Here is a 15,839-nt window from a genome sequence, read left to right as displayed (position 1 = left end):
GTCTAATGTCCTATCATATTATTACTATGTTTTTATATAGCACTATTTATATAGCACTAACATCTTCTGCAGCACTTTACAGAGTACATAGTCATGTCACTGACTGTCCTCAGAGGAGCTCATGATCTAATCCGACCATAGTCATAGCCTTATGTCCTATACCATATTATTATACTTCTTTTTACTCTACAAATCTATGGGTTGTACATAGCACTTACATTAAACCAAGAAATATACAATTTGGAGGAGCTCACAATCTAATCCCACAATAGTCATGTCACTGACTGTCCTCAGAAGAGCTTACAATCTAATCCCTACCATAGTTCTAGTCTAATGTCCTACCATATTATTATTATGTATTTATATAGCACTGACATCTTCTGCAGCACATTACAGAGTACATAGTCATGTCACTGACTGTCCTCAGAGGAGCACACACTCTAATCCTACCATAGTCATAGTCTAATGTCCTACCATATCATTATACTTCTTTTTATACTACAAATCTATGGGTTGTACATAGCACTTACATTAAACCAAGAAATATACAATTTGATTTGGAGTAATTTTTGGAGAGTGACTGCCCCCTGGAACCACATCCTTTGGAGCATGAAACCCCAGAAAGACCAATATCTGCCTGGAGATCTGATACTTCCTAAATAGCACACTTAAAGTTTCCAGGTTTTTTTCTCCTGTCCTTTCCTGTTGTTTTGATATATACACTTTAAAAGGCAGTATAAAAGTTTAGAAATGGCCAGCTAATGAAGATGTGAGCGGTTTTCTGGCGTAGCACATAGTTGGGGAAACTTATCAATCTTGCCGCACAGCGTGAAATGCAAACAGAAGCCTCGCCTCTGATACGCGACGTGACTCACATTTGTTATTCCATTGCTGCTCCATTCATTAATATATCTCTCTGGTACTGTAACAAAGGCTGAGATTACAGCAAGTGAGACTCCTATTATTTGCACTTCGGCTACCATCACTTCAACTAGGACAGTGATCTGCAAACTTGGCTCTCCAGCTGTTAAGGAACTACAAGTCCCACAATGCCTTTGCCTTTTTGAATCATGACTGTGGCTGTCAGACTCCTGCAATGCATTGTGGACTTGTAGTTCCTTAGCAGCTGGAGAGCCAAGTTTGCAGATCACTGAACTAGGAGCAACCCCCATAGGGGATTGTAATATAGATTAGGAGGGAAGAAGGCACCCCAAAAAGTATTTAAAACAGTTTACAAGGTAAGAAAACTTATGGTACCTAAAGGTATAAAACACAGCTTGTAAAAAATATGGTCATTTATTGTCAATGCGTTTCACAGGTATCCAACCGCTTCCTCGTGTCAATGATCAGAGTCTAAAGCCCCTGAACAAGCATGCAGATCAGGTGCTCTGACTGAAGTCAGACTGGATTAGCTGCATGCTTGTTTCAGGTGTGTGATTCAGCCACTACTGCAGCCAGAGAGATCGTCCGGACTGCCAGGCAACTGGTATTGTTTACAAGGAAACATCCATATCCCTCTCAGTTAAAGTTTAAGTTAGCACGGCGCTATGACCTTTTAAACCATTTTTAATATTTAATAATCCTTCCCTCCTAATCAAAATATTGCTGAGGTCTATGACCCAGGATTAATTGTGCAATAATGCCTACTATACAGTACTGAGCAAAAGTTAGTCATATCTCTGTTGCGCTATCCTAACTCTTTTCTGGTGCAATATAGAGAACATGGAAACACAGTTTAGGACTGTAACGTTACATCTGAACAAACTCCAGGTATATTGTCCTTTGGATAGGCAAGATCAAAGTGGAGTTTTTTAGCCATAAGGCACAGCGCCAGGTATGTGAAAAGCCAAAAGAGCACACTAACAGAAACAGCTCCTACCAACTGTGAAGCGTGGTGGTGGAGGGATGAGGATTCGGTCTTGTTTTGCAGCCACAGGACATGGGCACCTTGCAGTCATTAGTTTCAACATGCACTCCTGTGTAAACCAATGTACTGTACAGGTAAATGTGTGACCATCTATTGGACAGTTAAAGCTTGGCAGTAAAGTGGGTCACGCAAGGACAAATATTGAGTACTATATACTCAGCACATAAATTATAGCCATCTATCTGAGCTTCATTTAAAGTATCCCTTCAGTGAAAAAAAGTACCGCAAATGGGCACTCAAAGCTTCTGGATAATCCACAGGCTTCCCCCGTCCTCCTCAAATGGCCCATTTCCCGTGCCGTGTCCTCCAAAAAATTGTTGAAGCCCCTTGTTGGCGGCTTGCACATGCGCAGCAGCACAGACCTGATCAGGCTTGGCATTTTACAGAAATGCCAAAGGATCATATGGGGTGCGACCCGAGCTTAGGGAGGACACAGCACTGGAACGGCCTATGGAGGAGCATGGGGGAAGCTTCTGGAGGATATAACTTTTTGCTGTTTGAACCTTATGGGTTTGCTTTAAAAAGGAACTTAAAGGGAACCTTAACTGAACGGGGGGTAAAGAGTTTTACTTACCTGGGGCTATTACCAGCCCCCTGCAGCAGTCCTGTGCCCTCGGCGCCGCTCTGGAATCCTCTGGTCCCCCGCTGTCACTTAGTTTCGTTTTTGACGACTCACCAGTCGCCGGCTGCAATACGTATTATTGGACGCATTCACCAATGCAATTAGCGCTATTGCGGACCGCAACGCGTACAAAAATACGCGTTGCCGCATTCCGCACGCGTAGATATGCGGCAACGCGTATTTTTGTACGCGTTGCGGTCCGCAATAGCGCTAATTGCATTGGTGAATGCGTCCAATAATACGCATGGCGGCCGGCGACTGGTGAGTCGTCAAAAACGAAACTAAGTGACAGCGGGGGACCAGAGGATTCCAGAGCGGCGCCGAGGGCACAGGACTGCTGCAGGGGGCTGGTATTAGCCCCAGGTAAGTAAAACTCTTTACCCCCCGTTCAGTTAAGGTTCCCTTTAAGTGAAAAGGGGAAAACAAGATAAATCAATACATTGCAAAGTGAGACGTTAAAAAATAGAGGAGAGATCAAGAAATGATTGACATTCCCCATGTAATTTGTTTATATTGTTTTATCCACAATCAGCCTTCCGGTTATCATCTTTACTACTGGCAGACATGAAAAAAAAACATAGAACACAAACTGCCATTAGCTATAACCACACTCCCTAACATTGCCATGAGCTAATTTTTTTTTTTTGTTACAGATATACAGATGCACAGAGGGAGATACAGGTTGCTTGGCAGTTGTAAACAGCTGTTGTTTCCCACAATGCAATGAGGTTCACAGACAGGAAACTGTCAGGACCTAGGCCCTGACATCACACTGTGGGAGGGGTTTCACCACAATATCAGTCTTACAGCGCCCCCTGATGAGCTGTTTGAGAAAAGGTAAACATTTCTCATGGGAAAGGGGGTACCAGCTACTGATTGGGATGACGTTCAATCCTGAGTTCTGCTTTAAATACAAGAGCATTTATTACTGAATGTAGGAACACTGAAACATGCAGTGAATACAGCAAGGACCACCTGGGGCCCCTTAATAATGGGCCTCATAGCCAATGTTTAGTAATTGTTATACCCATGATCAGATTTTATTTTTTTTTAATACTGTAGTATTAGCATTTTTTAATAAATAAATCAAGTCTCAGATCACTTCTCTGAGGTTCGTCTCCTTCTGCATCAGATATTTGTAAACCGCCGCTATCAATCATCCTCAGGAGCAGGTGCAGGAGTTGAAAGGCCCAGAAGACACATTGCCAACCCTTTGATAAATAAGAGTTGGTTTGATTTGTGCTAGATAAACGTCTGCTTCCTCTGCAGCATCAGCTGACGGATCCCTCCTGCCTAAGCGCCTTGTTTGATTTAGCTGGGTTGTTTAACTTGAAGCTGAAACTATATAGCTAATGAACTGAACGCTTGGGTACAGATGTCATAAGGCCCCATAAGATGAGCCTCTCCCGTAGACGGCTTCATTCCATGTTGGATCAGCAGAAGAGTTCTTTGAAGGAACAGGTGTCAGGAGCAATGGTCGAGAAGTATTGTTCTCCAAGGGGGACTAATTACTAGCACTGTTCACCAGCATATGGCATCTTACACGTCTGGCGGGTGTAATACACAGCGGCAACCAAATGGAGCATAGGATTGCTTGGCACGGGACTAAAAAGCTTCCATTTGTACATGGTTATAGCTGCACTTAAAGGGCAATTCAAACAACTTTGGGCAAATGTCTAAAAATCTCGTTTACCTCAGCATTCCTTCAGCAGTCGTGACATTTTTTCGGTCAGCCGTATTTGACCTGAGATTTGTCTTTTGACAAAAACTGTTTCACGAGAACTGTTGGTTTCCCGTAATATGATCAGAGATGTTTGTGTGTAGCAGAACTCAAGGAGAAACCTGATCGCTTGGATCAGGTGATCATTTGTAAGGCTCTGATATGCTGTCTTCACTCCTTGGTTTAGCCCACACAGGAAACATAAGCAGCAAGTGATCACGGCCAGCCAATCAGCCATTAGCAATTTGAGGTGTGTGATTGGCAGTGCCGGTGTCCAGAAAAGGTATCTTCCCCCGAAACACCTCGCCACTGGCTCAGCACTGGAGTCAACGGCTTTGTGCTTGTAAACTTCTGACAACAGAACTGGTGGGCGATCCGAACCGGTGACCACCTCCATTTGATTGGTTCATTTCCAAGCTGTGTATAATTTGCATAAACTCTAAAATCTTACCATTTTTATTGGCGGTCCCCGATGATCAAACTTCCAACAGGGAAATTAGATAATGAACCTGAAAATGAGGGTAAATATTAAAGAGGAATTCCAGTGAAAATAATATTAAAAAATACAATACAATACAATAATTATGGATAAATGATTTAGTCATTGTTTGCTCAATGTAAAATCTTTCCTCTCCCTGATATACATTCTGACATTTATCACATGGTGACATTTTTACTGCTGGCAGGTGATCTCACTGTAAGGAGATGCTGCTTGCTTTTTTTGGCAGTTGGAAACAGCTGTTATTTCCCACAATGCAACAAGGCTCCCACAGTATGATGTCAGAACCATGGTCCTGACATCACACTGTGGGAGGGGTTTCACCACAATATCAGCCATACAGCGCCCCCTGATGATCCGTTTGAGAAAAGGAATAGATTTCTTATGTAAAATGAGGTATCAGCTACTGATTGGGATGAAGTTCAATTCTTGGTAACGGTTTCTCCTGAACAGAACAGAAATGGATATGGAGGCTGCCATGTTTATTTCCTTTTAAACAATACCAGTTTCCTGGTTGTCTTTCTGATTCACTGCCTCTAATACTTTTGATCATAGCCCCTGAACAAGCATGCAGCAGATCAGATGTCTGACTGAAGTGTGACTAGATTAGCTGTATGCTTGTTACAGGTGTTTGATCCAGATACCACTGCAGCCAAAGATCAGCAGGACTGCCAGGCGTCTGGTATAGTTTAAAAGGAATTAAATGCCTTCATTACCCCCTCAGTTCAGGTATCCTTTAAAAATCTTTGTGGCTCATAACATTCATATGGCCAAAAAACAAAATATAAAAATGAAAGCATAAACGGCAAATATAATTCTCATTTGCGGCCTGATGCAGTAAAAGTGCTCTGATTTATGGTTTAATGTGTAGTCCGGGGGCTGAGCTGTTTAGCGGTGTTATGTGGGTGGCGGCAGGTCCTCTTTAAGCTGGTAAAACAGTGCAGTCATTGAGAAAGGATCCCGAGGCTCAGCGGCTCTGTCCCCCTTGTGATGTTCCACTTGGCGCCGGTTCCACCGTGATCTCCATCTGCACCTACTTTACTGAGGCTTCTACGGAAGAACTTGTGACTAATAAACTAGCAGAGCGTCGGAGGTGTTGGTATGGAAAGACTGCCAATTTTCCTGTTGAAGAGGTGTTGGCAGGGAGCTGCAGTCATTTAATACCTGTCTTCAGCTGCTATCTGCAGCCACATAGTTTAGGGATGTTAGCATGCTAGTTTATCCCATGCCATCTGCGTCACTCCCAGGCTCCTGTTTCATCAGCCTGTTCCAGGACAACTACCCCCATTTTCTTCCTTGACTCGCTCACAAGACCAGCCTGCTGTCCGTCTCCCTTTCTTCAGCATCGCAGCCTTAACCCTTTAACAGCCAATTTCTTTAGAGGCTTGCAAGAGCTCGTTATTTTAGCACATTTTTTTTTATTTCTTACTTCTTATATTTCCTTGCTTCTAATTAGTGCTCTGCTGTAATGTTTATTTATGGCCACTTGTCACTAGGGGGCGGTGTGAGACAACAATAGAGGACTTCTGCTTTCAGTTTCTATATTTTCTGCTAATAGAGAGAGATCAACGCATTCCAAGAATTTACAGCAGAACCAGTTCTGACTGAGGTCAAAAGCAGCACACTTATCCCAAATGAGATAACTCTACTGAAGCTGCCAATGGGTTAAAGAACCAAAAAATGAAAAATGTCACATACATACATATAAGATGTACTTTTGTCCTTAAGTAAAATGTACTGTAAATTACTTTTTTTATTATGTCACTGTCGCTTACAGTAGCTATTATTAGCCTGACAGATTTGACAGGTTTAGGAGTAGTCCATTTCGGAATGGGGGATTCTCAATTTAAGAATGACTAAATGATATTTTTTTTAAGTTCAGTCTTGCAGCAATCATATGATCATTAATCCTTTAGCAGCCTATTTATTTAGAGGCTTACAAATAAAATTCTATTAATACGTGAATTTCATTCCACCTCACTTTTTTCATTTTATTTGTTTTTAACGCATTTGATCTTCTCTGGGCACCTCGTTCCCCTTTATCCTGTGCCTTCACCCTTCTTTCGGAGGGGGATCAATCCTCTTTGACCAGTTTAGGTCATTTGAGATTCGCTTTTTATCAAGAGTGCGACCATCACCAGCTCTGTCTGGTCACCCGAGTGGAGGCGGGGTTATACATCTCCACCTGCTTCTAGTGGTCGGTTGCCCTTCTGCAACCCACCTTTGTGAGTATAATCCATCCGCATATTATACATGCTTCTGGTACTGTGACATACTGCACCCTATGGGCTCCTGTTGTCTCTGTGTTTTCTTTTTGCAGGGTGCGATTTTTATTACCCCTACTTTTTTTCTCTTTAAAGGGGTGCTATGGCGAACATTTTTACAATTTAAAATATGTGCAAACATAAACAAATAATAAGTATGTTTCTTCCGGAGTAAAATGAGCCATAAATTACTTTTCTCCTATGTTGCTGTCACTTACAGTAGGAGGTAGAAATCTGACAGAAGCGACAGGTTTTGGACTAATCCATCTTTTCAAAGTGGGATTCTCAGGGATTTATTTTTAAAAGCACTTAGTGAATGGCAGTTGCTCTGTCCAACTGCCAAAAAACTGTGTAGCGAGCAGGAAAGCTGGCCAGCATAATTGTTTAAATCCTTTTTAGTCAATATCTTTATAAAGTATAAAAGCCTTGCTGAGAATCCCCTATGAAGAGATGGACTAGTCCAAAACCTGTCACTTCTGTCAGATTTCTGCTACCTACTGTAAGTGACAGCAACATAGGAGAAAAGTAATTCATGGCTCATTTTACTCTGGAAAAAAATGTACTTCTTATTTGTCTATGTTTGCACATATTTTAAATGTTACAATTTTCACCATAATGCCCCTTTAATGGAACTAGCAGTTGAATACATGAAATATATAATATAATAGCTCTGTAGTGCCCTCTCCAGGCAGCAGGTGCCACTTTAGGCATCTGCCTGGTGTGCCTATGCTGAAAAACAGCCCTGCCTGAGAGGTAGTGGAGACTAGCATGGAGTAATACAGCACTAGTGACTTCAATACTGAAATATATTTCTGCAGAAAACTAATTGCGATTGTGTGGACAAGGCGGTAGAAGTGGTTGCGACACAATTGGGGAGGGATACCCCTAAAGGGTTAGGATAAGCGCACTAACACGCTCCTAAATCAGCCCCACAAGGCCCACGTAGAAGGCTGGAAGTGCGCTGCTGCGGCCGACCGCGCTCTCGCGTAACATGCCTTTAATTACCGTGTTGTCGTGTTGCAAAATGTAAATACGTTACTATATTTAACCCCTGTGTACGGCAACGCCACGTTACTTCCAGACACGGCAAAGAGTCTCCGACACTCAGGAAAACAATGTCGCCAAGGACAGTCGGAAGGAAAACGTGTGAATTTACTCTTAAACCTGCCAACACGTTAGCAGAATTAAACACTTCTCTGTAAAGCGCCGTGTTTTTATTTCACGTTTTTTTATAGGCTGATTCCAACGGTTTGGTTGTCATAGAAACAGCCTCCCCAGAAAAAGGTCACCAGCTAGCAAGTCTGGTTTAGGAACAACTGGCAGAGATTAGAAGATTAACTAATATTTCTTTCCTTTATTCGCTGAAAGGAAAAAAATCAAATCAGCCTGAACTTTCAGCTCCGCCTTCCAGCGCGGAGAGGGGAAAAATCCCTGTAATCAAGTTTTTTTCTTTCCCTCCTCTTCTCTGGCGGCATGTGGTCCACTGATGTGCCAAACGCTACCTCTCCCCTCTGCGTGTTTTAGATGACTTTAATTAAACTACTGTTAGGTCTGGGAAAAGTGCTGAGAGCAGATAATTGAATAATTTCCCAATGTACGTCTAAAAGTTACAGCCTAATCTCGGGACCAGCGCGATGCCCCAGAATGCAGGTACCGAAAAGTTTACGACATTCTGCGCAACTTCATAATGAACTTGCTTTTTTCTGTGTGTGTTTAAAAAAAAAAAAGATATTTTAGAAGGCCACTGTTAAGATTTAAAACAAAGCTGAAGTAAAAAAAAAAAAGTATGATATAATGAATTGTATGTGTAGTACAAATAATGGATAGGACATTAGCAGCAAAGAAAAGAGTCTCATATTTTTATCTTCAGTTATAGGTTTTTTTATGTATAACATAGCATCATTTTGTTATATTTGCAGTTTAGAAACCACACTCTGTATTTTAAGCTATAAAACATAGCAGAAATAATGACCCTTTGAACTTTCCTGCAGTAATACTTTATCTCAAGCTGTCTCTCGCTGTTTCTCCATATGTTTAAAGAGGAACTCCAGTGAAAATAATGTAGTAAAAAAAAGTGCTTCATTTTTTACCATAATTATGTATAAATGATTTAGTCAGTGTTTGCTCATTGTAAAATCTTTCCTCTCCCTGATTTACATTCTGACATTTATTACATGGTGACATTTTTACTGTGGGCAGGTTATGTAGCTGCTCCTAGCTGTTCTGGCTGTTAGAGACAGCTGTAAACAGCTAATTCCTGTCTGTGAACCTTGTTACATTGTGGCAGCTTGCCCAGAGTACCGCGGTCCCGGAGCTTCTTGTGGGAGGGATTTCAGCACAAAATCAGTCATACAGCGCCCCCTGATGGTCTGTTTGTGAAAAGCATTATATTTTTCATGTAAAAAGGGGTATTAGCTACTGATTGGAATAACGTTCAATTCTAGGTTGGAGTTTCTCTTTAAGTGCTTCAGAAAACAGGACTGTATTCATCCCAGTGATTGCATAGACAACTGAAGTTTTTCAGCTCTTCCTGTACTGGAAAACAATATGAGATTCTTTCCTTTGCTACTAATGTTCTATTTCTTAGCTGTACTGCACATACAATACATTATTTCATAAGTGTATTCTCTTTTCAGGTTAGTTTTAAAATACAAATGTGTAAGATGTACATTTCTCCCAGAGTAAAAAGCACTATAAATTCCTTTTTTTCCTATAACTCGCTTACAGTAGGAAGTAAAAATCTGACAGTAAAATTATGAGAATCCCCCCTGAGGATATAGTACAAGATCTGTCCGATTTTTACAATCTACTGTAAGTGACAGCAACATAAGAAAAAAGTAACTCGCAGTGCATTTTGCTCTGGGACAACTGCACATCTTATATGTATGTATTTTAGATGTTTGCAGTCCTTTAAACTGAATTAAGCTCTGAATACAGCATTTTTTTTTATTTTCCTTCAATACTTCTTGGTCTTCTCTATAAAGGTTATTATACAGTTGGGTATTTGGCATATCCGTCTTGGGTGCTGGGTGACCTTGCTCTTAGTTTAAAGGAATACCGAGGTGAAAATAAACAATTGTATCTATCCTCCTACTCAAAATTACTTTTAGAGATATCTATAGAGATATTTTATGTTTTAAAACTACTTTTAAAGTTTTTAATGTTTCATTGTCTCTGCTCAAGGACACAGTCTTTGAAGTTTGCCAGAGCTAAAGTCTATGAACTATTGACCTTTTTTTTTATCTCTTCCCCGCTCTCAGAAGCTGTTCTCTGCCAGAGTTTTATGGCTGTAATTCCTTATCAAGGAGGGCTACACTATTGTCCGCTGAGTCCCAACTGGAGAGAAACTGACACTTGCATACCTGAATAGGGAGGTGCTAGCAGGCGTGTGATTGATTTGAATGAAAGCATTTGAATACACATTTGCATGCGAGTGTGCAGACTGGCAATTGATTTTTCAGTTTTTTTTAACCACACCCCCTCTAGTACCTCCCTATTACAGATTTAAAAGTCCTAGATTGTGGTGAGGAGCCTGGAGTCTGTGTTTTTTCTTGTATTTTATCCTTGTGGCCAGGGTTTTATCCAGTGCTCTCCCTCTTTTTACTTGTCAGTTTTGCCGGTGTGTGTATGGTGCACATGGGTATATTTAGCTCCCTTGTGGGCTTCGTTTGATGCACTATCTGTCCCAGGAGAGGATACCAGGATATGTACCCCCTAATCCTTAGATAGGTTTGACCCCCCCCCCCCCTTGAATGTTTGCATGTTTGCACTGTGCATGTTACAGGGCTAGCGTTAACACACATGCTAACACAGGGGGACCTTTGCACGATGTATGTGGCAATGCAAGAGAATGGCCTCGATTCATAAAACATTACCACATACGGTAATGCAAATAACAGCTGACTTTACCGAGCACTTAGGAAAATGTCAATTCATAAAGGTTGTTACTGCATGAAAAGCTGAAATTACTGAGCAGTTGCGGTAAATTACCGAAACACATGTCAGTAAATGTCAATTCAGAAAGACTACAACATGCGGTAAAGTCCAGAAATTTGACCGTCACCCATGGTGTGGTGCAATCAGTGCCGAGACTGTGGGAAGCCAGCCGTGACTAACACAAGCAGAGAGGGATAATCTATGACTTACCGGAGCAGAAGGCAATAGAAACAGCCCCTGTCTCCTGCAAGCCCCGGTGATTGGATGGTGATTGGATGGTGACGTTCCAGCTTTTCTAATCCCCAGGCAGCGAGCAGTGAGCTCAGAAAAAAAGAGGCTTCCCCTGCGGCCGTTCAACTCCTTAGGTTCCTGTTTGAATATGTGGAGGAGCTAGTGGGGAAATCACCTAAGCAGGGCATGTGTAAATAAATATGTAAATAAAATGTTAAAGACTAATAGACATATTCAGAGTCGAGCAAGGGCAGTATAACAAACCTGAACATTGGAAGGGCCCTTTTCCATTGCAAAGTAATGTGAATGCGGCAACCTCCCCGCATCACGTCACTTCCGCATCATGAAATGCGGAAGTGTATGGAGGAGACTGCGGGCGGATGCGGCTGTGCAAGAATCTGCAGCATGCTGCAAATTCTCGGATCGCTCCGCATGCAATGCACGCAATGGAAACCGTTTTATTGCCTTGCATTGGTTTCAGGACACCGCTTCTAATGGAAACGGGCCCTAAAGGGATGTCGGGATGCCTCTTACTATTGTAATGCCGTCACTGCAGGGAGCAGCTTGTAACAACACATATACAGCTCTGCACTGCTGCTGTTACCGAACAAGTTTTTGTCAAAGGGCTTCAGTAAGTTACCAAACTTCTACCGCACCTGTGAACATTTTTATAAATTGGCACACAAGTCTAAAATACCGAATGCGGTATTTTAACGTCCAGCTTTTTTTATGGCACAGCCTCTTATCGAGGCCAATGTATTAATTTGTAACGAAGACCCCAGCTTCTAACCTATCTGTAGGGAAAGTATTGGTTCCTACATATTTGATTTGAATGCAAGCATTTGCATAAGTATTTGCATGCGAGTGTGCAGAGGGTCGATTGATTTTGTGGGCGTGTGAATTGGGGCATTGCTCTAGACATTTGTGAGTCTTGGTAACTTAGACATTTGGGAATATTGGAATAGCCATTGCTTTCAGATACAAACTATTGTCTCTTTGACCCTGATAACATGCCTGCGACCTTGAGTTTGACCTACACTAGCTTAGCTACATCTTTGTGGTTGTCCAGTTGGTAGACTGTAGTAACCGCTTCTGGGGGAATGTACGGTATATCTTTTTCTCTCTTGTTTATTAATATTACATTTCCCACAATAGTTGAGGATGTTTTACTGAGTCAGTATCATTTTTGTTTTGTTTTTCCTTACCTTTTTTTTGTTATTTCCTTGATTGATCACAACAGGATGGTAGTTTAATCCGCTCGTCGTTTAGTTTGCAGAGTCTCGCTTGTTCGCTTGTCAGCAGCACTGGGTGAAAAATGACTGCTTTTAATTTCAAATGTAGTCGTTCAATTAAACGCTTTCATAAAAGCAAATCGTGTTTATACAACGGGAAGATAATAAACCGCGCTTTCCGCCATCAGCCTGCAGCTCTGTAAAGTGACAAAATGTTTGCGGAGTCTGCTGAGAGACTCGAGCACACGGCTAAGTGTCTGAAATGACTTTAGCTGGGATACAGAACTGCAGCCTCGTGACTCTGACACCCGGCTCAATGTTCAAAGTCATATTTACATAAAAGCTACTCATATTCCGGATGATAACTTAGGATTTATGGAGTGTGTTTGTTTTGTATACTGTAGCAGGATTCTGTAACATGTACTTATTATGGCAGCACTCAGGCCCGGTCCGCCCATGATGCCAAGTGAGGCGACTTCCTCAGGCGGCAGAAGTCTGGGGGCAGCACCAGGCAGAAACAGGAAGTGAAGAGAGTGCCTGGCCAACCTATACTCGGGAAACTGTACCTGACTAACCTATACTGGGGCAACTGTACCTGGCTAACCTATACTGGGGGCAACTGTACCTGGCTAACCTATACTGGGGCAACTGTACCTGGCTAACCTATACTGGGGGAAACTGTACCTGGCTAACCTATACTGGGGGAAACTGTACCTGGCTAATCTATACTGGAGGCAACTGTACCTAGCTACCAATACCGGGGGAACCCATACCTGGCTACCTACCTATACAGCTGCCCCCCGGTTCACACTATGTTTTTTGTTAGTTAGTGGTTAGGGTCTCTTTCATGAGGATACCTCACCACGGTGGAAGAGTCTAGTACGGAGCACTCTGCCCGCAAACTGTTCTTGGAAGCCAACATCCTCCATATTGTTGCGTCTGTTTTGAATGCAAGTTGTGTAACCTGCCTATATTAAGGCTCTGCACATCCATGCAGCTGGTCATTCAGATGTAGTCTGTTTTGTGAAGCGCTGCCACCTTCTCCTGCACTTCTGTAGGAACACCTACATGCAAAAAGGGTGTCCAGAAATAGCCAATCGTAGCATGTTGGTTAAAGAGGAACTCCAGTAAAAATAATGTAATTTAAAAAGTGCTTAATTTTTACAATACTTATGTATAAATGATTTAGTCAGTATTTGCCCATTGTAAATCTTTCCTCTCCCTGATTTACATTCTTACATTTATCACATGGTGACATTTTTACTGCTGGCGGGGGATGTCAGTGGAAGGAGATGCTGCTTGCTTTTTTGGCAGTTGGAAACAGCTGTAAACAGCTATTATTTTCCACAGTGCAACAAGGTTCCCACAGTGTGATGTCAGCACCATGGTCCTGACATCACACTGTAGGAGGGGTTTCACCACATTTTCAGCCAATCAGAGCCCTCTGATGATCCAGTGTTCTCCCCAGAATATTTTTCCAGCCGGGTGGCATGAAAAAATAGCTGGGTGGTGCACTATGGGGAAATGCAGGGCTGGTGCAACTCTACTTGTAGTATAGGAAGAGGATGAAGAGGCGAGCCGATGACAGCTGGGTGCTCACCAAAATTAGCTGGGTGGAGCACCCAGCTAAAAGAGCCTGGGTAGAACACTGTGATCCGTTTGTGAAAAGGAAAAGATTTCTCATGTAAAAGGGGGTATCAGCTACTGATTGGGATGAAGTGCAATTCTTGGTTACGGTTTCTCTTTAACTTACCAATATTCTACTATTTTGCAGTGCTAATTCTAATAGTAATAAATCAGTAAATGATACAGATATTTTACCACAGCTAAACTGAAACTAAAACAGAACCCTCCCTCTACCAATGCTTAACTTTAACCACCCCCACATTGACGCCCAAAATCCCGTACAAACAACACAATTTTTGCGACGATTTTTCCCTCTGACCGGCATTTTTTTTGAGCGACGAGCGTTTGTTTTGTGATCTTTCAATGTGGGTACAGGCGCGTGATTACGCAAACAAGGTTTGGCGACGCGCAGCAACAAGGACAGTCACCGCAGATCGGATTTCAGTTGAAGCCACTGTTGTTGTCCTTTAACCAGCTGAGCGGTCTGGACGAGCTCAGCTCGTCCAGTACCGCCGGAGCCTGCCGCTCAGGCCCTGCTGGGCCGATTTGGCTCAAATAAAAAGCAGCACACGCAGCCGGCACTTTGCCAGCCGCGTGTGCTGCCTGATCGCCGCTGCAGTGCGGCGATCCGCCGCATGCAGCGGCGAAAGAGGGTCCCCCCAGCCGCCTGAGCCCAGCGTAGCCGGAACAAAAAGTTCCGGCCAGCGCTAAGGGCTGGATCGGAGGCGGCTGACGTCAGGACGTCGGATGACGTCACTCCGCTCGTCGCCATGGCGACGAGGTAAGCGAAACACGGAAGTCCGCTCGATGCGGCCTTCCGTGTTATTTCTGGCCGCCGGAGGCGATCAGAAGATCGCCTCCAGAGCGCCCTCTAGTGGGCTTTCATGCAGCCAACTTTCAGTTTATTAAAAAAAAAAAACTCCCGCAGCCTCCCTGGCGATCTTAATAGAACGCCAGGGTGGTTAAAGAGACTTTAACAAAATTGTCAGCCTTAGTCCTTCTATCCTATAAGTTTCTTTGCCTGTTCTAATGTGCTCTGGCTTACTGCAGCCTTTCCTAATTGCACAGTGGCTGTGTTATCTCTGTTATATGATCTAATCTGTTTTCTTCTGTAGGCTCTGTCGGCCAAGGCTGGAATGTGTGGAATGTGCAGGGCTGCTTGTGATTGGTAGAAGCTATACACACCCCCTCCAGGCCCCCTGCAGGCTCTGTATGACTCACACACTCTGTTTATGTGAGCCTATCACAAGCTGGTTAGTTTGTTTGTAAACACTGCCTATAACTGTTAAATACAAGCCAGGTTTGCAGCAGAGAGTGGCAGAAACAGCACAGAGGGGCCCAGGAGAACATAATGAATAGAATGGTATGCTTTTTATTGTAAGAATTTTAGAGTACAGATTCTCTTTAATTATGTATATATATATATATATATATATATATATATATATATATATATATATATATATATATATATATATATATATATATATATACATATATATATATATACTGGTGTGAAAAGCTATCGGTCCCTTTCAAGGTTTCATGCTGCAATTGCCTATGTTTCAGGCTGGCCAAATGTAACCTAAGTAATAAGCGCTGCAGAAGATGTCAGTGCTATATAATAATAATATGGCAGGACATTATACTATGACTATGATAGGATTAGATTGTGAGCTCCTCTGAGGACAGTCAGTGACATGACTTTGTACTCTGCAAAGTGCTGCAGAAGATGTCAGTGCTATATAAATACATAATAATAATAATATGGTAGGACATTAC

General features: G+C 42.4%; 1 protein-coding gene across 10 annotated transcripts in view; it reads left to right on the top strand.

The window, feature by feature from the left end:
* The window catches only part of PKNOX2 (PBX/knotted 1 homeobox 2), a 603,376-nt gene that overhangs the window by 304,356 nt on the left and 283,181 nt on the right, over window positions 1-15,839 (top strand). The window lies entirely within an intron of this gene.

Source organism: Hyperolius riggenbachi, chromosome 6, assembly GCF_040937935.1.
Source record: "Hyperolius riggenbachi isolate aHypRig1 chromosome 6, aHypRig1.pri, whole genome shotgun sequence".
Taxonomy (NCBI): domain Eukaryota; kingdom Metazoa; phylum Chordata; class Amphibia; order Anura; family Hyperoliidae; genus Hyperolius; species Hyperolius riggenbachi.
Note: the sequence above shows the minus strand (reverse complement) of the source record. Positions and strands in the feature narration are given on the sequence as shown.